This window comes from Netta rufina (genome assembly GCF_964035555.1).
Source record: "Netta rufina genome assembly, chromosome: 5".
NCBI classification, from domain to species: Eukaryota; Metazoa; Chordata; class Aves; order Anseriformes; family Anatidae; genus Netta; species Netta rufina.
Genome location: NC_140128.1, coordinates 40,070,050 through 40,092,080, shown reverse-complemented (window position 1 = coordinate 40,092,080; position 22,031 = coordinate 40,070,050). Strand labels below are relative to the sequence as shown.

Genomic DNA, 22,031 nt, shown 5'->3' with positions numbered 1-22,031 from the left:
ATGGGGGCCTAATACTGATTGGCTAAATTTCACTCGTGTTGTTGTTGAGCACTGTTTTACTGAAAGCTAGTGAAGCTTATTACAGCAAGTTTCAGCAGAACATATTTTAGTCTTCTGTGTAGAAATTATCTTACACTGATTGTGTGCTTCCACATGGAGAACTTTCTGTGCTGCAGGGCACATATCTACAATGAAGTGCCAATTAATTGGGTGCCAGTACACTTTACTCTAAAATCCGGATTTCTGGATATTTGGGGGTGTTCTACCAACACCTGTATGATTTCAGCCTCTCTGTATGTACATGCACGATATTTCTGAAACCTCTTGTTATATTTTAAAACCTTCTATGTCCAGTGGCAATTCAACAATACTCCATATTTTCTTCCAGTTAAAATATGATTTCTGTTTTCTCCCTCTAGATTTTAATCTCTGTTCTGCTAAAGCAGGTAGAATCTGGTTTGGTCAGTAGTTGGAGGAGAGTGCCAGAGAGCCTAGATGTTGCAGTAAGCAGCCTTGGGTTCCTGAACCGTTTTCCTGCAGTAGCTCTAGGGGGCTCTCTGCTGTTGGAAATGGTACATTTCCGATGAGGTATATGATAAAGCTCTTAATAACCTGTTGTCATTAAAGATCTCATAACACTTTTTTTTTTTTTGCAAACGCTAACCTCATTGTCATCAGCAAAATACAGCATATGCAATTACAATCTAATTTTCTCTGCAGTGCCAATTAGAGATTCTCATTTTTATCCTAAACTATGTTCTGCTGTGTGTGTGAACTGCTGCCACATAAGCTACAGTATTTAAGGAGTGTAGGAAATAATTTTTCTAGATGCTGTTTGCAGAGTTCCTTGTGTAAGTCACTAGAAGTATGTTGTTATCAGCACTGACCATGTGTGCGAGAAAGACGGGAAATAATTATCCTTTCCTTGATTATAACCCTGCAGTTCGTTACTGTAGTAACCTTAGAAGTATATGGGCTTTGTTGTGGGAGAGCTGGAAATGAATGGCTAAGATGGATGACTGGATGAGGCAGGACAAAAGTGTGAACAGTAATTTGCAGGAGAGTAGTAGGTGTTCACCATCAGTTTGTGTCCAGTGGCATTTAGAAAAGACTTAATACCTATGTATTATTTTGGGTTCTTTTATTTCCAGACCCTTCCTCTGGGTTTTATGCAAGGACAAAAATCGTAGTTCTGCATTGAGCTCGCTGGATGTGCAGGATCATATTGGGTTCTCCTGGGCTTCTTGTATGAGATTTTGGTTCATTAGTATGGACTTCTAATGACCAGTTTGAAGACGAGTTGAGCAGTTTAAGATTATAATGCTGTGTCCTCTGTTGTAATGCTAAATTAGCTGGCAGGTAAGCCCATTGCCTGTGTGCATGTGCTAACATAAGCAGCATTGTGTAATAATTCCAGTGCTAGTGCTGATGCTTTCAGCATAACCAAGGAAGAAGCATTTGCTGATATAAACGACACCAGTTTGCATCTTCTGGAGCAATTGAGTTCAGTTTTAGGAAGAGTGCTGCATTGCATTCACTTGATTGTGTTTTGAAAGCTTTCTTCCTATTTGTGAAGACTAGAAATAATTGCAAAGTAACTATAGCTCATCGTCTCCAAAATGTTTGGGCAGCATGGGGTGGACGTCTGTCCTGAATGGTGCTGCTCTTTTCTGTGTAAGGAACTTATGTATTGAGGCAGTGAAAATAACATGGGGTTGGAAGTTCAGTGAGCTTCACAATGAGAACATGCACAAGTGCCCTGTTTAACCTGCTCAGTGGTGTGTTTGCTCTTATTTATTCCACAAAGTCATAGCTTGAAATCATTACTGTGAATTTACTGCTGAAGAGGGAAAAGGTTGAAGTATGGCTAGATGCAGGAGGGGAACAGGTTGTTTTATTTTCACAGGTAACATTGGCAGTTCCCAAGCAATGAGGCTTGGAGAAACTGGCTGTTGAGAGCCACATCCTGATGAGATGTCTGGGCCTGTTGCACAACCGTGTGATGTCTGCCACTACAAATTCTGTTTTTTCCCTTCCTCTAGAAGCTGCTCTTCATAGTAGGAAATCTACACTGAATTACCCTTGTCTGCATAAAACACGGGCTGATAACAATTAGGCGATTGATTACTTTTTCAGGTGGTGAAAGATGCCTCTTCCAGGATTCGTTTCCCCATGCCACCCCTGACTTTAAACACCTGCAGCATTCAGCTTCTGGAGAATTCAGACACTTGTTCCTCCCAGTGCTTGGATGTATTTATTGCATGCACTACATCTTTCCATGTCTGACCACTGTAGCTTGAGAGGAAAACATCTCTTTTTATTTCAGTGTGTGGGTTGTACTAGTTTAGGTGAAGTGGGATTTTTATATAGATTTTAGCACTCTAGTAAAATTTTTGCATAATGAGTTCTTAAGCAAATTAAAACCTTGTGTATACCAATTTAGCTTTTGCTTGTAAATTCAGAGGGTAGACATAGGCGTAGCCAGTTTTAAGCCATGTAGGATTTTGTATTGCTATTTTAAATATTTTTTCAAATAATCGTAATTGAACGGTGGTAATTTTTGTGTGTAATGCAATATTGTATAGTGGCATCTGCACCCTCCATTATTTATGCTCTGGGTTGTTAGTTTTGAGTGCTTTCCTAGCCAGTTAATAACCAGATTAGAGTACTGAAATAACTGAACAAAATGTCTGATAAGCGTCTCAGAATTAATATTACAAAAATACAGCCTTTTAAAACATGTTTCTGTCTGTATTCCACATAACACTGTAGATCATTAAATCTTGCCAGTCTTGAAATCTGAAACACTAAGGAAAAAATGATTTAAACCCAACCGTTTGGCTGTTGCACCTGTCTGAGGGACATCCTGCTCGTGTGCAGGGTTAGGAACACAATCCCAATTTTTACCTGCCAGTTGAACTGTTCAGGAAAGTTGCTAAATGCAGAGCAGGAAACAGTGAAACTTGGCAGTTTTGTAGGGGAAGAAAATCGAAATAAACATTTTCTGTAGTCTTCCCTTCCTAATCGGTTTATATTTGAGTAGCTATGGTTGGTAAAATTCAGCTAAATCTAAGTTTCAGAGATGACTGCAGATTTGAAAGGAATACAAAGGTGTTTTTTTTAGCCCTGGTGGCCTTGAACCTTTAGAGGCAGCCTATATATAAGCTTTATGTTATTGGCAAATGTGTCCTAGGTGCCTTAAGATGTGGTACATATGTGCATAAGTCTTTTTGCTTTATTTTATCAATTTCTCCATTTCTCATTTAAACAATAGAGAAGAATGATTTTTTTTTTCTTATTAGCCGTTTTCCCTTTCTGGTAATCCAGCAGCATCGTTGAGCTGCTGTGTCTTAGTTGGAAAACAGAGTGGCAACGTTTGTTGCATTTTAAAAACAGCTTTGATTGGATTGATGATAGCAAAAATAACATTGGAAATGTTCAAAAAGCTGAACTTCATATGTAAATGTGTATATTAGCGTTACGTGGCAGTTGTCTTCAGCACTGTTCTGAATGTTTTATTGGAACTTTTCCTTAATACTTCTATTTCTTCGTTATTTCTACCCAGTTTCTTAGTGTTGCTTAACCCTGTAACTTGCTCCACTTAAGGACTTTTCTCTGGCTGCAGCGGGTGGCAATGCCTGCTCTCTGAAGAGCTGTCTTCTGAATGCTTCCGTGAGGTTCTGGCCCTAAATCTATTGATCAAGGTAGTGTCACCGTGGTGTATTTCCCAGGCTGAAGTTGCAGAGTCCCCAGTCCCTGGATTTTCTGCTGCTTTCCTGTTAGAATTCAGTGTGCCAGGCCCACAGCACCCCGCTCTTTCATGAATGGAATTCAAAAAGACACTTACATTTCCATAAATAAATTAGGAATTCAGTGGCTTCTTCCGGCTAATCAGGGCAGGCTGATAAACCTTGCTAGCTGTTTAATAAATGAATTGTGACTGATTACCTATTAATATGGACGCCTCAGGAATTCACCCTGGGGGAAGCAGAGCAGTGAAATAGAGAGGGGCATGGCCCCCTGGGAAATCAGGGCTTCATGTTTGCAGCTTAAATATCTCTGTGAAGTATCAATAAGGAGGTAATTGAATTTTGAACACAAACATGAGCGCCGGATGGATGAAGGAGAGGGGGGCTCTGATCATCTCTTCATGCCCCTTCATACTCCCCTCCCCTTTCCCTTAGAGACCACTCTAGTGAAGATAGATGCTAAATCCATTAAATAAAGATTAGACTCTGTCGTGGTAGAAAATGGCAGCTTAGCTAGATCCCTGGGCAAATTGGGACCTTTAGCAATACAGAAAATTAAAATATACATTTTTAACAAGTGTGCTGTCGACACAGTAATAATGACTGTGTGGCTTGTGGGGTTTGCTCACCTTTCAGATCTGCTTTTGTTTGGTTATATGACTTGCTCTTGTTTTGAAACCAGCCTACTCGGTCTCTCTGAAGCAGAGGAGGCTTAGGGGGAGGAATTTTTTTTCCCCATCTTGCTTTCAGTCTTGGGCTCTTTTTTTAGGTCCTTATGCTTTTGATAGTGTAGAAGTTCAGTGTTCTTCTATTTGAATAGGGAAATAATTACCTTTGGCTCCAGCATGCTCAGATGCCTCTCCTAAAAAGCAGCTGGAAATAGTCTAGAGGAAGCATGGAGATGATATTGGATATTGAAAGAAAAATGTGATCGGGCTTTTTTCAAATCAGGATTTTATTCACTAATCATGTGGCTTTATTATTTACTCCATGTCAAATTTTCTGAGTTCTGCTAATGTGGGAAAGGTTAATACAAGGATGATCATTGTAAAATATCAATGTTATTTCTCGTTATGCAATGCATTGTAGAAATATAGCTGAAGTGTGCTTTAACAGGTGACAGTCTTTCTTTATGATACTGTGCTTGACTTAGAACATGATCAGGCCTTCTTCACGACTTCGCATGCCCTATTCTCTGTTGCAGGAAGTCAGCAGAGCCTCTTTTGCAGGCAAAACCTCATCTGCCAGTGTAAGTGGGGGACAAATTGCCGTTCTGGAGGGACTGCTCCTGTTTCTCCAAATAAACAGGATAATATCAGATAATCCATCTGCAGAACAAAATCCAAAATTATTTAACGTTTTTTTAATAAGAGATGAGCCTCAGCTGAGTGTGGCTCTGAGGAAACTTGATGTTGCTTCCTTCTAAAAATTTTTCTCTTGATTTTAGAGTGTTTTGAGACTGCAAGCAGGAGAAGTAAAAAAAAAAAAAAAAAAAAAAAAAGGTTTTGCTGAATTAGTGTGGACTGAGACACTAGTAGCAGGAAATCTCCTGTCTGTTCTTCCATGACAGCTCCTTGGTAACACTACTTTCCAGACTCCTCTTACATGTTAGGAATCATGCCTGGGAAACCCTGAAGCATTCTCAGCTTCTGCTGCTAAGTTCTCTTTAGCTAATAAAGAACAAAAGTAGATATTAAATGGAAGAGAAGTATTAATGTATACAAGTCCATTTCAGAGATAGTAATGATAGCACTGGGAGTGCCTTGGCTTCCAGTAACCCTGAGCTGCTGCAGACATGGAAGAGGTTTTCCATCTCAGTTCCCCAGACTATCATCTGCTTCCAGATTCCAGCAGCTTGACCACCTTTTTTTTTTTTTTTTTTTTTTTTGGTAAGAGATTTTGCATGGGAATATCTGTGTTCTTTCACCCAACCATGCTTCTAACAAAGAAGAAAGTGTCTACGCTTGGCTCAGCCTCATGGATTCTCTTTGATAGTGTTGGCACTGAATTGAAAATGAACAGGTACCACCCTTTAGCTAAATTGCAATAATTAATTGTGTATGCACTGTTGCTTGTCTCAGTTGAAGAAGCCAGATCTCAAACCTCCCTTCATAAAGGTAGATTACAGCACTGGGCTTACCTCTGGCCAAGTGTGTTGATCGTGGGCTGTTTCTCTTTGGGGACTTCCTGGCCTTCGTCCCCTCGTGTATTTACAGTCTTGGATCCTTGAGTCATTGAAGCCCATCCTTTCTCAATCTCCAAACTCAAGGGCAGTTTGCATTAAAGCTCTTCTCAAAAGCACGGACCATGGTGACTTTATAAATGGTTTTGAATCCAGTCATATTTTAATTGGTACAGTTGCCAATTAAAGACAGATGTAGGTCAAAAAAGCCCTGATCTGTATGTGCCTCTGCCAGTCTTTGCGCTCTCACCTTTCTGCAGCATTCAGTACAACATGAGAACATCTAAGGATTTTGCAGTTCCTCTCCTGAATCTCTCTCCCTATCAACATGCAGACTAACTTTATAACCCATCTACTTTCCTTTACCTTGGCTGGCACCTTTCAGAGAAGCCCCCAGTGCCTTGACAGCTTGTTCCTCTCATTCTACTGTCATCCTTGGTCTTACTCTACCACTTGTCCTTCTGCTTGCCTCTTTTGGATTTTTTTCCTGCTCTTTTCTTCCTGCATCTAAATTAGACCGATTTTCTAGTTCAGGAGTCTTCCTTTGTGTATCCCTAGTTAAAGAGGAGAGATTCTCGCTGGTTTGTTCTGCAGCATCTTCTGAAAAACAGGCATGTGCCAGGAGCCTCACAATCTTATGGCTTTCTACATATTAAGGCACTTAGTGATGCAGCATTTTAATTAAATTAACCAGAATTCGTAAATTGTAGATAGATTTTCCCAGATCATCTCACGATGAGCTTTTAGAGTGATCACACTGCTGGTGTTTAATCCATCAGATTGCCATATGGAGTGTTGAAGAGCAGAATATCTGTTTATTAACAATTGCTGGTTTTTCATGTCAGCAAGTACATTTTTTTTTTTTATTTGAGGGCCTGGGAATACAGTCTGTTGCTGTACCTATTATACCAATTATATGGACCTCATGCCAGACCCCATTTCATGTCTACCTCATTTGTTTATTAATCCAGGTGATTCAGTAGACTGTCTAAAAGACATGATAGATGATGAGAGTCATCCCACCAGTGTCCAGAAATTCTTTGATTTCGTTACCACAAGAGGAAAGTCCCAGATGTCCTTTATAAGAAATTATTGGTATCCTTAGCATTGGAGGTTTCTGGAAACTGTTAAGACATTTAATGAAGCTTTGCAATTTGATCAACCAGAACATGTTATAATTCACAAAAGTCAAAGTTGTTCCTCATGTTAGAGGTCAGCTGACTTTTTATTCCCTCTGTATTAATAAATAGCTGGCCTCAACTTCTAGGATATTTGCTGTGTTGGTCTTCCTTAGGAATAGAAGTTCCTTGTCTCTTCAGAGTAGTGTTCTGTTCCATTTCATTGTGACAAATCAGTTTTTCTACCACTTTAGCTATGTGTTGGACTTTCTAAAAGGAAGAATATTCTTTGGGGCAAAGGAAAGAACTTCTTGTATTATGACTTTTTCAGTGTACTGCTTCCTGCAAAAAGAAATATTCACCGTTCTCGGATAGAAAATATCATGGGCCTGGTGCAGAAATATGTTTTGTACCTTAGACATCAAGTTCTTCTCATCAAGTGTAATTTAAGATAATGTCCACTGTCAGAACCTTCTCAGTTCTCAACAGTAGTAACATGTGGGCATTTTTACTCATCCAAACATCTTAACTGTTGGCTCACTTGCTTTCTTGGATAACTTGAGAGTCTGGGGAATAATAAGTGCTTATTAAGGCAACTTCAATTTTGATCTGCGTTTAGGCAGTGTATGAAGAGGAGGGAACTGTTGGTATGTGTTGATGATGATAAATGGAAAACAGCGCTTTCTAACCTTCATTAGAGTGGTCCATTGTATCCAGCAGATGGCAATGAAAATGTACCTGCTGCTCTCTCTTCTTGCTGAGCAGTGCCTTAACTAAAAATCTTAAATCCTGCAGACTGTACTCTTCCCTGTTCTCTGGTGCATAGCTGCAGATCACTTCCTAATGAGGATTTTGAGTGCCCCCTGCCTAGTGGGTAAAACAAAAGCCAACACATCCATGGATTAACGAGAAAGGAATTTAATGCTGGCATTCTGTACCCTGCAACAAAATCTGTTTTCAGGATTTCAAAGTATTCTTTGAATTTTCAGCACTTGGGCGAGCCTTTTTAGTAGTCTTCTCTTTCCTGGCTTACATTGTTTGTCTGTCCATCTGCTTATCTGCCAGTTATCTTGGTATTTGTGTCATATGGGCAAATAAGCAGTGATCTTTCAATAAGCTCAGCACGAAAGGCAGTGTTAAGCACTCATCCTTTTGCGTAGTCCCGCAGTACTCGCCAGCTTGGACCTGCTGCTGGTTTGCCAGGCAGGATGCAATTTCTTCAAGGCAGCAGCAACAGCATCTGTCCTGGAGAGGGGAAAACTCCAAGGCTGTGACAATAGGGATTTGTAGGGCCTTTGCATATGGGGGGAGGAGAGACTGTGGATGCTGATGATATTTAGAGTGGGTGTCACTGCTTCTAGTTAAATCATAAGGACAGTGGGGTGTAGATGGAGTGTAATGATTCAGATGGTAACTGGCTATGGCAGCAAAGCTGAGAAGTGAGTAATCTTTCCTGTGCAAGAAGAAAACTTTGGTTCTGCTGGACTTTGTTTCCTGTATTTCTGTGTTCTTTTATCTTTCTTTATTTTTAGTAAATATGCAGTTTCATATAACTTCTGTACAACTGTTACTTGTACGAATATGCAAGGCAAGGTGCTTTGTTACTTCTAAGCTGTAGTTGTCTCCAACAAATTATCTGCAATCCCTCTTTCGTGGTGACTATGAACACTACTGCTCTTCCGTCCCTAACTTACCCCTGTGAGCCAGGTATAATGGTTGACACTCCGGTAAGTTGGCATCCAAGCTATAATCTAAATCTTCCACACACGTGGGAAGCATACCATATAAACACCCAGGGAGCAATCTCATTTGTCTTCCACTTGTTGTACGGTATCTGTAGAAGTCTTGATGACCGGTTGTTAATGATGTGTTGGGTTTGAGACACTGTTCTGTGTTGTCTGTCTGTATTTGTGTAGTGTCTCTTCTGAGTGCCTTAGGACAGAAATCCCTTGCTGTGTGTTTGTACACCCTGCAGCACCATAATAATAATTCAAGATGTACATCGTGGTATTTTAATTTACCTGTCAAGCTAACATCCCGGCAGTTTTCTTCTTTTGATGTTGGCATTTGGTTGAACGTTTTGGCTTCTGCTGTGCTTTGGCATTCCAAGTTCTAGCAGCAGGTAAGTATGGAACAAACTCGAGTGGAGTATTCCTTGAAGGGCTTTGACAACATAGAAATGGTTTTCTGCAGGAGCATCCAAGGCTCTTTTGATGGATTGCTTAAGAAGCAGCTCTAGAAAATACCACAAAAAGGTGCACCTGATGTCTGGGACCAGTTTCAGCAGCTGTTACCTTTTAGCATCTACCTGGACTCTCCAAATTAGAAATGCAGTCACTCTGAGCTGTACAAGAAGTCATGTCTTAAGCTGAACTCCTGTTCTGGAGGCCGTTGTTTCTTTCTGTGGATCTTTATGAGATTTTTAGGCACCTTAGTCAGGAACCTTAATTTAGTTGGCATGGATCTAAGCCTTAGACCTGAACCACTCACTATTCATGGAACTAAAATGGGATTATTATGAAACAAGGAAATCCTATTCCCTTAGTCTGGGAACTTGACAGAGAAAGGTGTGTACCAGTTACTGCTGGGGGACCTAAGGGATGGAGAAGGCACGTAGCGGGAGTGAGTGTGTCAGGGATACAAACTAGGTTTCCTTTTACAGGCTAACGTCCTGTCTCCTGGAGCTTGCTGCCATTTTAGCCCAATAATTGCATCCATCAAGCAAAACTTTACCTCTAAGTAGCACGACTCTTTTGTATTTGAGGTAATGCTTTTTGACACCAAAATAATATTGTTCAGAATTACCATCAGAAGCAGAAAAGGAAGTATTTGAAGTTCAAACATGGCAACAATTAGTCACAGCCTTGCTTATTATATTGTAAAGGAAGAGAGACGGTGTAGTAACGTTTGCTTTCTAGACCTTCACTTTCTGTATGAGCTGCAGGCTGCTTGGAGGGCCATAATGCTGCCAAACGCTTTGTCTTGTATGTAACTTGCAAAATCTTTTGATCCAAGAAGTTGTAAAGTAGTTGTAATTTGCTGTCTTCATGCTACAGATCACTGTGCTGTTTCCCACCTCTTCGTCTGCTTGACTTCTCTCTCTTGCAGCTTCAGGTACTCCTTTGGCAGGAATAATTTCAAGATGGTGTGAAATACACCATTCGTTTCTAGAGAGCTGCTTGTGAATCAAGAGGTTTCTTCATAAGAATGTGAGGGGGGGGGGAAAAAGGGACCTCTGATTTTTGAAAGGTGACACAGTTGTTATTTTACATCTCTGCAATTGAGAAGATAAATTGAAAATTTGTATTGACTCCCAGCCCTGAAAAGCATGAGGGGGGTGGAATTCAGGAAAAAAGTAATGGAAGCCAGTCATATTAGAAAAGCGAAGAGGAATGCTTTTTATGCAATGAATAATTTCACGTAGAACTTTTTGCCACACTGGGATTCTTTTTAGAGCGACTGCTTAGCAGCTATTGAAAAAGAATCAGGCAATTAAATGGCTAAGAAAATTTCTAGGTGTATCAAGGTAAAATATAAAATGAAGTATGAAATATCAACTGCTTCAGAACCAATTATTCCATTAGTCTTCATCATGAGGTTGCTTTTTTTTTTCCTGTGATGTTTCTGATACTGGGTGCAGGCAAGCAGGACACCTGACCAGATAGATCACTAATTGTTCCTGTTGTATCAATTTCTGTGTTCATTTGCATTTTTGTTTGCCCACAGATGTGACACATTTGTGTTTAGGAGGAAATAAATGTCCTCTGTATTCTGTATTTTCTAGAGACTGGTCTTAGATCCTGTCTGTTGATGGGATTTTATATACAGGTTTTCAGTCAGTGATATAGGATGTACATTCAAAGCATGCTTTGAGGTGCATCTCTGGAGAGAACATTATTACTAAACCCATTTGAGGGTGTCCCCAGTGGCAGCTCCATAGAGCAGGTGGCCTGCGTGGCACGAGCACACAGGGATCCAGGAGCCTGCTTCTTATCAGAGCATATAATCTAAAAATCATTCAGCCTGTTTTTCTCTCCTGGGGAGATGACGATGATGACACAGGGCTCTTATGCTAAAAACTAATTCTTAACCTGCAGAAGACGTCATTCAACACAAATCCCAACAGAAAAGGGCTGGGTGATGGATGTTTCTGGGTAGCAGGCCAAGCTGTCGTATGCTTTTCAACAGATAGTTCTGAGGGTTGCCTCAAGATTTTCATCCCTAGTACCTGGCTTACTTGAAAAGAGAGAGCATATTAAATTAAAAAAAAAAAAAAGCTTACAATTTCTGCCTGCTAATGTGTGTATATACAAAACTCAGAGGACAAAGCAGCTGCTTCCCTCTCAGAGACTCCTGTCTCTGGTTCTCAGGCTTCCTCCAACAATAACCAAAGCAGTGGCTGGGTGAAGGACTGATGGTTAGGAAATGGTGTTGAATGTGTAGCAGGTAGGTAATGCTTTGGAAAGAAATGAAGAAATGTAAGATTGCATGTGCATCTGCTGATAGGACCGTAGCCAGCAGTGACTGTCCACCTCTACTCAGCAGTCGTTGAGTAGAGGTGCACCTGTAATACCACATCCAGTGGTGTCCTCCACGCCCTGGCATGAGAGAGACATTGGTGAGGTGGAAGGAGTTCAGTGGAAGGTTTCTTTAGTACCTTTCACCCATCAGAGCAATCACACCAGACAGTAAATTATGGGGACGCTTCATAGCCACCACCACCTTTCTTCTGCTTTGCATTTCGGAGCTGTCTTCTAGATGGTTTCCTTTTCACTTTGCTGCAATACCCTAATTTTTGGTTTCCAGTGGTGGATGAGGAACACTAACTAGTCTGCTATGGCACTGTTAATTCAGCTTTTACAAGAAGAGAGCAATGGTAGACATGCTCTCAGACCAGTGCTATGCATGGATTGTGAATAAACATGAAGAGATTTTTGGAAGCCAAAGAGTACAAAGAGTGATAAGGCTAACTGGGCTGCTCTCAGTAGGTCTTCTGGAGAGAAAAAGAATGAATGGTTTGTTTGTTTGGGCTTTTTATTCCCCCTTAGGGATGACAGTTGACTAGGATGCTTTATTTCTGAGCTTCAAGAAACTGAGGTTTCTTCTTTCTGCTGTACTCAGGAGGTATCAGCAGACCGATACCTCTGTATTTCTTTTGAGTCATGGCTTCAAGGTTTTCTTAAATCTCATGGGGACCAGAAGTGCAAGGGTGTTTATGCAGAATGTTCTTGTATTTGTTCACAGGTCTTGGGAGGGTTTGGTTTTGGCTCTATTTTTTATATCTGGGCCTTGCCTCGTTGTGTTTGAGCTCATTAACAGCTAAAATGCTTTAATTTAGCAGAGTCTGCATGTTTATCTGTTAATATCTATTCCAAGCAGCCCTGAGTGGTATTGCAATTTTTTATCAAGTCAGTCGGATTAAACTTAGTGTTATTTTCTCTGAATAACACCACTCTTTCTGTGATTTTTAACTCTTCCAAATGTGTGTTTTTTTCCCTGTATTTATTTAGATTTGACTCTAGTGGCATTTGAATGCTGTGAACACCGTAGCATTTCTAAATCAGTGCATTTCCTGAGATGTTCTGTGACCAACTGGGAGTTGGTAAAGATGGTTTTGAATTCCCTGAATCCTCTTCTGAACTTTCAAATATTCTAAGCTCAGGGTATTGTTGCCAGGAGAAGAGGCTTGAGAGCTTGAAATGAGTCAGTAGAATAACTGAAAAACAGCTGGACTGAGGCAAACAGTGCGTATGCTGGGGAGGAAGAGGATAGGGATAAAAGAACACAATGAAGAAAATGTCTTTGATTCATGTGGAGAGAAGAATTAAGTGATGGAGGTGATTGTAGATGTTTTCTTCTACAGCCAGAGCCCACAAACTGTGTATTGCTGCCTTTCCATAATGCTACTTGAACTAAGGTTGAGATTTTTGCCTTGGAACAATGAGATTTCAACAATTTACTTGAATTTGTTCATACAGACTTGTATTTTTAGGAGTTATAGAAATCCTTTATGTAGTTCCGTTGTGTTGCATTATTTTACTAAGGGCAAAAGGAGTCTTAGTTTACTTCATATGTAAATCAAGTAAAATTGTTCAGTCATAAAAAAGCATAAACCTTCTTGTGGAGGCTATCAGTGTCGATAATTCGTTGTTGTCTCAATGGCCTCAGACATCTACATGGAAGAAGTTTCAGTAAGGAATCTGAGGATTATAAAACACTTGAAAAATGTGATCTCTTTTCCAAAGTAAAGACATATCTGGCAAAATAAATACAGACTATGGTAGTATGAGCTTCTTTCCTCCAGGTACCTCTGATCATGAAGCTTGTTGACAGAGCTTCACAGCTCAAGCCATTAAATAACCTACTGGCAGGGACTCATTTCTTCCTTTGGAGGCCAAGGAAGCCATACTGGAAACAGGACTGCAAGCCTCCTGTGAGTGTGCCTTGTTGTGTTCTGAGTGGATTTGTTTGTCCTGACTTGCATAACCATACAGCTTGTATCCCAACATTATTAGCCAAAAGGAGTAGAGGGGCTTACATAATCGCTACACGATTATTTTTCAGTAACTGTACTGTAAATATGTAATTCTCTCTACTCCTAATAACTCTTAATCCCTTTGTTCCTATTGGCTCTCAGGCTGAGATTTTTCCATGGCCTGTGTGCCCTGGCCACTGATAAGACTTGACAAAATGGTGACTTTGAAGATTCACCTGCTTTGCTCCCAGCCACTGAATGCCTGCTCCCTGCATAGGCAAGGGAGGCCACATCACAGGGCGCTGTTTTATGGGGGTTTAAACACTGCTTCTGCCTGCATGCCTTCTGAGAAGGACCTTTAAAACCATTTCATGCCTAGCTGTATGCAGGTATTCAGTGCAGGCCTCTCCACCTAGTTTTTTCATGTGTTTTATGCTCAAGAGTTCTCAGGCAAGCAGTTTTGATCTCATTTCTGCGTGTTACAAGGTAAAGAAGATTCCTTTTAGAGATACAGGGGTAGGAAACCCTAAATGATCAAGAATTCTTGGGCTTCTGCTAGGGTTGGGAGGGCATGAAGAAGTTATTTACTTTTTGGTATGAGCAGACAAAAAAAACAACTTTAGTGTGCTTCTTGTTAAAACATTCCCCTTTCTATCCTGCTGTTTGCTTCCAACATCTGTGGGTCTTTGTGGTCAAAGTTTTTCCAAGCTGTATCTGTTCTAGTGATAACTTACCCTAGTCAAGTCCCCTTCAGGTATACTTGCCACTATTTTTAACTGTGGTGTAAAATGGGCTTTCATACTGCCCTTAACACTAGAAGCCTAACTTGAATTTATTCCTTTAAGCTGTATAAAATACTTGAACATCATTTTTCTGTGTGTAATTAGCTTCATGAGTCAGCGCCTGGTCTTAGGTCTTGACATTTTTGGCGTGTGAAGTTTTTTTGTGTGTACTTGACCTTGGCTTTACTCCAGAATAAATATTTTAAGCTGTTAGTTGTGTGTTGTTTTTTTTTGTCTTCGGTCTGAGACTAGGGGGCAGGCATAACCAGCACGGAGAGAAGTGAACTGTATAAACCACAATTAGAACTGCAGTGCACAGGTGTCTGAAGATCTTATACAATTGCCAAGCTATTTGTTTCTCAAATGAGAGGGGCTTTGGGAGTATATTTTGGAGAATAAAAGGAGCAGAAGGCCTTCCTTTTCAATGTTAGATTTTTGTTTGTTTCGTTTTTGAATCCTAGCTTGAATTCTTCCAGACTTATCCATTTGATATCTCTGCAGAACCAGCATAATGAATGGTTGAAAGTAATCTACTGCAGCTGGTGATGGAATTTAAAACTGTGCTCAGATAGGAATCTGCATTTAGGAATAAGAATTTCTTGCACTCTAGCTTTTCTTTGAACATCAAATTAGGTCTTGTGGTTGAAAAATCTGAACACCAACATGCAAAGAAAGATGACTTGTAATACTAAAGGAGAAGGGTTATGGGTGAGTTCTGCTGCAGATACTTGAGGATCCTTTTGGGGAAGGTAGGCATCTTGAATCTCTATGCTAGTCATATGCAGAGTATTATTGTAATGAAAAAACAGTGAAGTGAACAAATAGCTCACAGTACATGGCACTCGATGCATCGAGAGCCCCAGCGTTCACTGTATTTTGCAATTTAACGCACAATTTTTTTTTAGTTCTGTATTTCTGTATGCTCCCCTGTGTCAGATCTGTATTCTTGGGATGTGCGGTTCCATTAAAAAATAAATAATAATCGCAGCCCCCTCTCCCCCCACGTACACTCATTTTCTATAATATGGTAATGATATCACCGTAGCAGTAATTACGGGTCATCTTCATTTCTTTCATCTCTGCTGGTTCTGATGGCTTCATTCCTTTGACGGAGAAGATTTGGCTCTGGGTGCTGTGATTATTTTGTTAAGCATTATTCGAATAGACAGGAGTGAGAGAAATTAATCAATCCAAATGCAATTAGCATCATGTTTAACCCAGTGATGGACGTCTCAAGGTGAAACAGCCAGGGGAGTTTCAGACATTATTATTCAATCCAGTGGCTCTTATCTAAATTATAATCAAGAGAGGTTTTTATTGGCTTCACAGAGAGAAGATGTAACTCTTTCCCTGCTTCGGGGGTCAAAGGGATCAGGTCTTTGGCCTCACAGGACGTTGGCTGCAGGCAGTTCCTGGAGGTGGGAGGTACTGTAGGAGTTTCATTTAAAACAGGGGTCACGCAGGACAAAATACCTGCATGTCCTGGTATTTGTGACCTGGAACACAAGTTTAGTAGCTCCATGGGCATCGTCAGGGATGTTACTGCCCCTAGCTCCAGGTATTCCCACTGCCTGGCCTTGCCCACCTGTACGTGAATGAATGCTATGTGGGGGTTTTTGTGTTCAGAGCTCTGCACATCATTGCTTGCAGCTGAGTGCAAAGGGATTGGTGCTGCCCTGCAAGGTGGGGATGTCTGATTAGGAGAATTAGGTGATTGTTTTTGCAGAGATAGAATTTGTGTTTTTTTTTTTTTTTTTTTTTTTAGAGCAGATGCAATTTTAATGTTCATTGATACTAACAACAACATTTTTGAGGAGATCTCAATCTACATGAAACAGATCTGTTATCACCACTGTGGATAATCCTGAACGAGCTCTTGAGCTGTCTTATCAGGTATACAATAAAACACAACTATTGTGCATGGAGAGAAATGAGACCAGATGAGGGCACATTAGGATTTCATGATTCAAGAAAGCATTGGGTCTTTGACTCCAGGTTCTTAAGGCTCCAGGTAGTAATCACTGAAGTATTTCAGTGATTTAAAACTTTATCAGTCTCATCTGTTTACCACTTCTCTGTCAGAGATGACCGCTTTCATTGCATGCAGGGAGGAAAACTCCATGCTCCTCACCTGCTCTGGTTCACAGCAGCTTTTGTGCAAGCCCACCTTCTTTGGCATTTCAAAACAAGTCATGCCAAACTATGTACTGGAGCTGAAGTAAGGGTAAATTCTGCTGTCTCATCTACCCAGGGAAGGACAGTAATGTTTTGTACCAAGGGTGGTATTAATATTTTAAAATACTGCAGCAAGACTTCACAGAACTCATCTTTCAGACCCCAAATTCTAGCACTGTCGCTGACTCCTTTAGCATACATCCGTGCATCATTTCTTACTGACGCTGTGACCCCAGCTGTAAGATGGGAATTAAATCACCAGATGTCTCAAGAATATTATGAAGCTTCATAAACTTTGCAAGTGCTTTGATACTGATTATTGAAAGATGCTATGGTATCACAAACTTATTTCACCTGGAGGTTTATGCTGAGTCTCTGTCATCTTACCTGAAAATTGTGCTTCAGGCGTTCTAGATGATTATGCTGGTATTTAGTAAAAACAGCATCACGGTTTCTGAAGCACAGGTTTGAGTAACTACACATTGCTTTTATCTTCTTTAAAGGCAATTGGCATTGCTTCTGCTAGCCACTGCTCTCCTGGGCTGGCAGTTCCAGCTCTGTGGAACTGGGCCTGGTGCAGGATTCACTGATTCATGTTTGACTGAGGCCTGCAGTTGTCAAACAGTATTTCATTTGACAATTACGTTAAAAGAGTATGAAGTTAGCAGAGTAGTTAGAGATCTTTTTGTGAAGGAAGAGGGATAATACAGTGCCAACAGGCATTTTTGGGGTCTGTTCTTCCATAAGTATGCATTGAGCCTGGGAGTCAAGACCAAGTCAGAGACAGAGATGTGAACATCTTGAGCTCTCTGATGATAGAAGTTGAGATTATGTTGGCTTGCTAATAATATTTTCCTGATTTTGGCTAATAAAGACCTCGTTTTCTTTTGGCAGTTGCTTAGTACTAATGTCAATCTTAACATGTTTTTGCTGTTTTTAGATTGCCTTCTTGCCTTCACCCCCGGTGATTGATTTTATTTCCCTTCCAAATGCAATGGTAGTCGAGAGCAGCCCAGAGATTTGGCTTTGCCGTTGGCTTTCGCAAGTCCTGTCAAGCAAGCCTCCCACAAACTCCTAGCAGAATCCTCTATGGCTTTTTGTACCTCCTACCTACTAAGAAAAAGAATTGTTGTCTTATCCTCACGTTGTGTTAAAGGACAAAAGAAGTAATTGCCTGAAGCATTATTCACTTGTGATGGAAGGGCTAAACCAGAGAAGTATTTTGCTGTCTCTCAGCAATTCACGTTCTTTTCCCTGAACTGGTAATTTCCACTGGTGGCTCTTCACAAATAAAACCCTGCTAGTTTTGTTGGCTCTGTAGTGCTAAGACACAGCAGTTTGAGTGCATGATTGGCACTTTAGGGGAATCCTTCTGTGTTGAAAAACAAGTTATTTCGTTACCCTAAGCACAATTGTAGGGATTGAACAGGAGGAATATTTCAACTGAAAAGCTAATGAGGTATGTCAGTGCCCAAAGAATGTAGCATTCAGTGTGATCCTACAAAGCATTTTACAGCTAAAACCATTTTCTGTTTGTAGGGTATTAATTGCATTTCCATATTTTCAGTAGCAAGGCATTTAGATACTAACATGGCTACATTTTCAGGTCAGAGGAGGAGCACAGTCAAATTTGCTCAAGTTGTAAATTGTGGGGAGAGGCAGAAAAGTGTCTTTGGCAGGGTGACTTCATTTTAAAGCATCCATGATTTGAAGATGCTCGCAGGCTTTGTTTTGAGATTTTTAGGATAAGCCCAGAAACAGTAAGCAGTGGAAGGGATCACAATCATGATAAATGTAAGATACAGTTTGTAACACATCTTTTGTGTAGACTTTGTCACCAGGTCTACACTTTTATTTGAACGTGTTAAGAACATGTGTACGTGTGTGTTTGTGTTGCTTAGGGATTCTCCTCATCAAAAGTTGCTTATATAAGTGAAAGTCACTATTTCTGTTGCTGGCTTTATAGCAGTAAATCCTTCCATTATTTCTTGGCTATCTGGACCTTATGACACAGTTTGTCTTGTGCTGTCATATGTATGAGAAGGCTTTTTATGGGGAGCAATCAGCCTGGACCCCAATCTCCAGGACAGTGTTTTTTCTAATTAAATTGTCACTGGAAGGAGTATCTGGAACAGCAGTTTTCATTTTCTATCAAGGAAAAAAAAACATTGAGTCCTTGTCATTTGATTAAAAGTTACTTAACCTTTAAATTGCTACAGATGTAAAGATAACTCTGAGTTTCCAATGTAATCGCCTCCAAGTTAAAATCAGGAAAATCTTCGTGTAATGAAACCCATATGTCATAGTGAAAGGATGCAAAGCACTGGCAGAGTGGGCTGCTCTCGCAGGAGATCTGCACCCAATCTTGTTAACCAGGACTGCTTTTGGTAATCCCTCATCTCCTCACTTGTAGGAAATCAATCTGTACTACTGAATCTTTCAACTAGCAACCACAAAATTTACTGCAAAGAAGCAGCTTGGGGACAGTTGTAGTAGAAAAGGAGCCCCAGGCAACAAGACTAAATGCAGGATTGAGGGATTGAAGTTCTAAAGAGGAGATTATATTAAACCTTATTCTGCTCCCCTATCAAGTAAAAATCTCTCCTTCTCCTTTCAGCCTCAGTCCTCCCTGTCCGGTACCTGTTCTTGAGATCTCCCAGGCAGCAAACTGACTTCATACTGCAACATTTTCTGTTAATGATAACAGCCCGATACCATTTTCCAGTATAATTCTCTTTCAGAGAGTCTGTCCAGCACTCAACTTCCATTGGAACCAGTGCTGATAACGTCTTAAAGTGTTTTTTTTTTTTTCTTATGGTCTTTGGTACCCTCTTCTTCCTCCATAACACATGAGATTAATTTGTATCCAAGCTATTGTGATCGTATCCATTGTTGATTTCCTATTGTTGTAGATGCACAGCCAAGGCGAGGCTGTAAATCGTCCCCTGCCATGGAGATTCATGTTTCTGTGCCGTGCTGCACAGCCTCTGTAGTGTCTGTTCGCTGGGACAAGGAAACCTGTGCTGAAGCCCTCTCTTCGCTACAAGTCTGTAGTTTAAGCAACCATTTTAAGGAAAAATCCCCAAGGTTGTCTCTACAGTTTTGTCCAACCTTTTAATTAAAAAATCCACCTCTGTCTACCATACAGTGGGCTTCTGCAGGTCCCTTGGGGGTAGTTGTTTAAGGCAGGTCTTGCTGTCTCTCTTGGATTGTGATAGTATTTAGAATGGGGGTGATGGTTTCTTCCTTCACAAGCTCTTCCTTCACTCCAGCAAGCTCCAACAGGCCCAGTTGGAAATGATATTCCCATTTTTGAAGATTAATTTCTCAGAAGCGACGCTGAGTAGAGGAGTCAGTTTAGTATTGGAGGCTTTTCAGTGCAAAACCCAAGCTGAAGGCATACCCCAGTGCAGATCAGAGAGGAACAAAGGGGAAGGAGTAGCCAAGACGTTTGAACGCAGCACCGTGTAATGTGTATTTGGCCTGTGTTTACCAGGAATACATTGAGCTGGGGTTCCTGGGCAGACAAGAGAAGCAGCTGAAGCAGGGAAAACAAGATTGTTAATGTTTGTGGAAACTTGCCCTTAGTTTGGCTGGGATTTGTTTGTGGTACGAGGATGTTATTTCCCGGCCATTTTCATACATATACAAAGACGTAAGGTCCTTTCTTTCAGCTTGGCATCATATCTTTAAAAATAAAGCCCTGTTGCGAGCCTGAGTATGTGAGGAGAAGAGGAATACAGAATAGCAGAAGGCTGTCTCCTGCTCCTAATGGGATTTTGTAGCAGCATGTGCGAGTTTGTTTTAGAAGTCAGAAATGAACAGATGTTGGTATAAATTACCTCTGTGTCTGATGTCTTGCAAATTAAAAGCGCGGTTGGCATCACTAAACAATTTCACCAGGTTGGGGGGGGAAGCGGGCGGTGATTATTGTAGCAGGTCGGTAAGAATCTTTAAGCTGCGGCAGAACAGGATAGCAAGGATAAAGGAATGAAGAATAAAATGAGAGGTCTGTGAATTAATCAGAAATGTTAACATCTCCGATGACAAGTGAACAGGAGGGCACGTGCTCTTGGAGCAACCCCCAACCCACAGTAATTTCGCTCAGCGCACAGAAGGAGTCTATGCTCTCTGCCTGATTTATAGGGTGCAGCCTCTTTGGGGGAACGGAATTGTCATGCATTCGTATATCTCCTATATGGGACTTGCGCTCAGAAAAACTTTCCACTCTATCAGCTGTAGGTGGGTTTGGTGATTTTTCCGTAACAGCGTTTTAAAACCCTGCGCTGTCACCGGTGCAAGGCAGGGAGGTGTCAAGGAACCAGTGGCGAAAACCTGTTCCTAGCTGAAATGTTGAGAAACCCAGATTTTTATTTAATCATTTTCTTCGTGCATTAAAATTTAGTTCTTGACAAAATAGCAGTCCACTCCCTGCCCTTCCGCAACACCTTCTACCAATGTGTCGTGTTAGCAGGACTGAGAACTGGAAGCTGTCTTGCAGATGGGGAAGTAGAGGAACAAATGAGTAAATGATGTTTGTGGCAGCTCACCCTGAATCAGAAGCAGAGTTGGGAATGGATCCCAGATGACATAACTCACAGCTGGAGGCATGAACCAAGGGAATAATGAGGTGATCTGCTTGAATCTGCAGGCAGCCTGAAGCAGTAGCTGCCTGTGGGGCACGTTCCCAGCAGGGCTGTGGGCTTTGCAGCCGGTGAATATCGATGTGTGCTGGGCACTTCCTAACACTAATTGTTTTACAGCGATATTGTCCGTGATGACCACACCTCATGCTACAATTTTGGGTGGTCAAGTTAGAATGTAATAACTGAGACCAGGCTTCAAGGCACAATTTCTAACCTTTATATGTAGAATAACAAAATGCCTTTACCTGATTGTATTAGAGTATCTTAAGCTAAACACTTATTATTACATTTATTTCCATTCAGACAGATAGCGAGTAATGTCAAAAGAAAACCTAACATCAGCAACAAACCCACCTCTAGTTTTTTATGCTAATTGTCATTGCTGTTGTTCCTCTCAGTAGAGAGGTCAGGAATTGAATGAATAAAACAGAAAATTAATTCCTGTCTCCGCCTTTCAGAGTCTCTCTAGGCTAGGTGTGGGAAACATGCATGCTTTCATCAATCCTGTGAATAAAAACCTCCAGGTTTTGATGGCTGTCAGTCCTGCACAAAGCTCACACCTTTATGTAAAAGAAATGAAGGGAAGCTCCAGTGGGAAAATTGTCTCTCTCGAGGATTCGGTCACTAATCGTGCTGTCTTTAATGCATTGTGTTGTATTGTGAGACAAAGATAGTGTTTGGGCTGCTCTGCCAGCTTGTGAGCTTATGGGCTCACAAGTCAGAAATGTCTCATGCAGAAAAGTGGCTGTGTAAACCCTGCTGTAATACAGCTACCAGAGATTGATGGTGCCAAGAGAGAGAGAGACATATAAACCTTGCCTCGCTGTATTAAACATCGAAGGAATGACAATGCAGAGAGAGCGAGAAGACCAAAGCTCTATAAACTTTACTTTATTACACCATC

General features: G+C 40.9%; 1 protein-coding gene across 2 annotated transcripts in view; it reads left to right on the top strand.

The window, feature by feature from the left end:
- The window catches only part of LIN52 (lin-52 DREAM MuvB core complex component), a 55,261-nt gene that overhangs the window by 17,660 nt on the left and 15,570 nt on the right, over nucleotides 1-22,031 (top strand). The gene's annotated exons all lie outside the window — the stretch shown is intronic.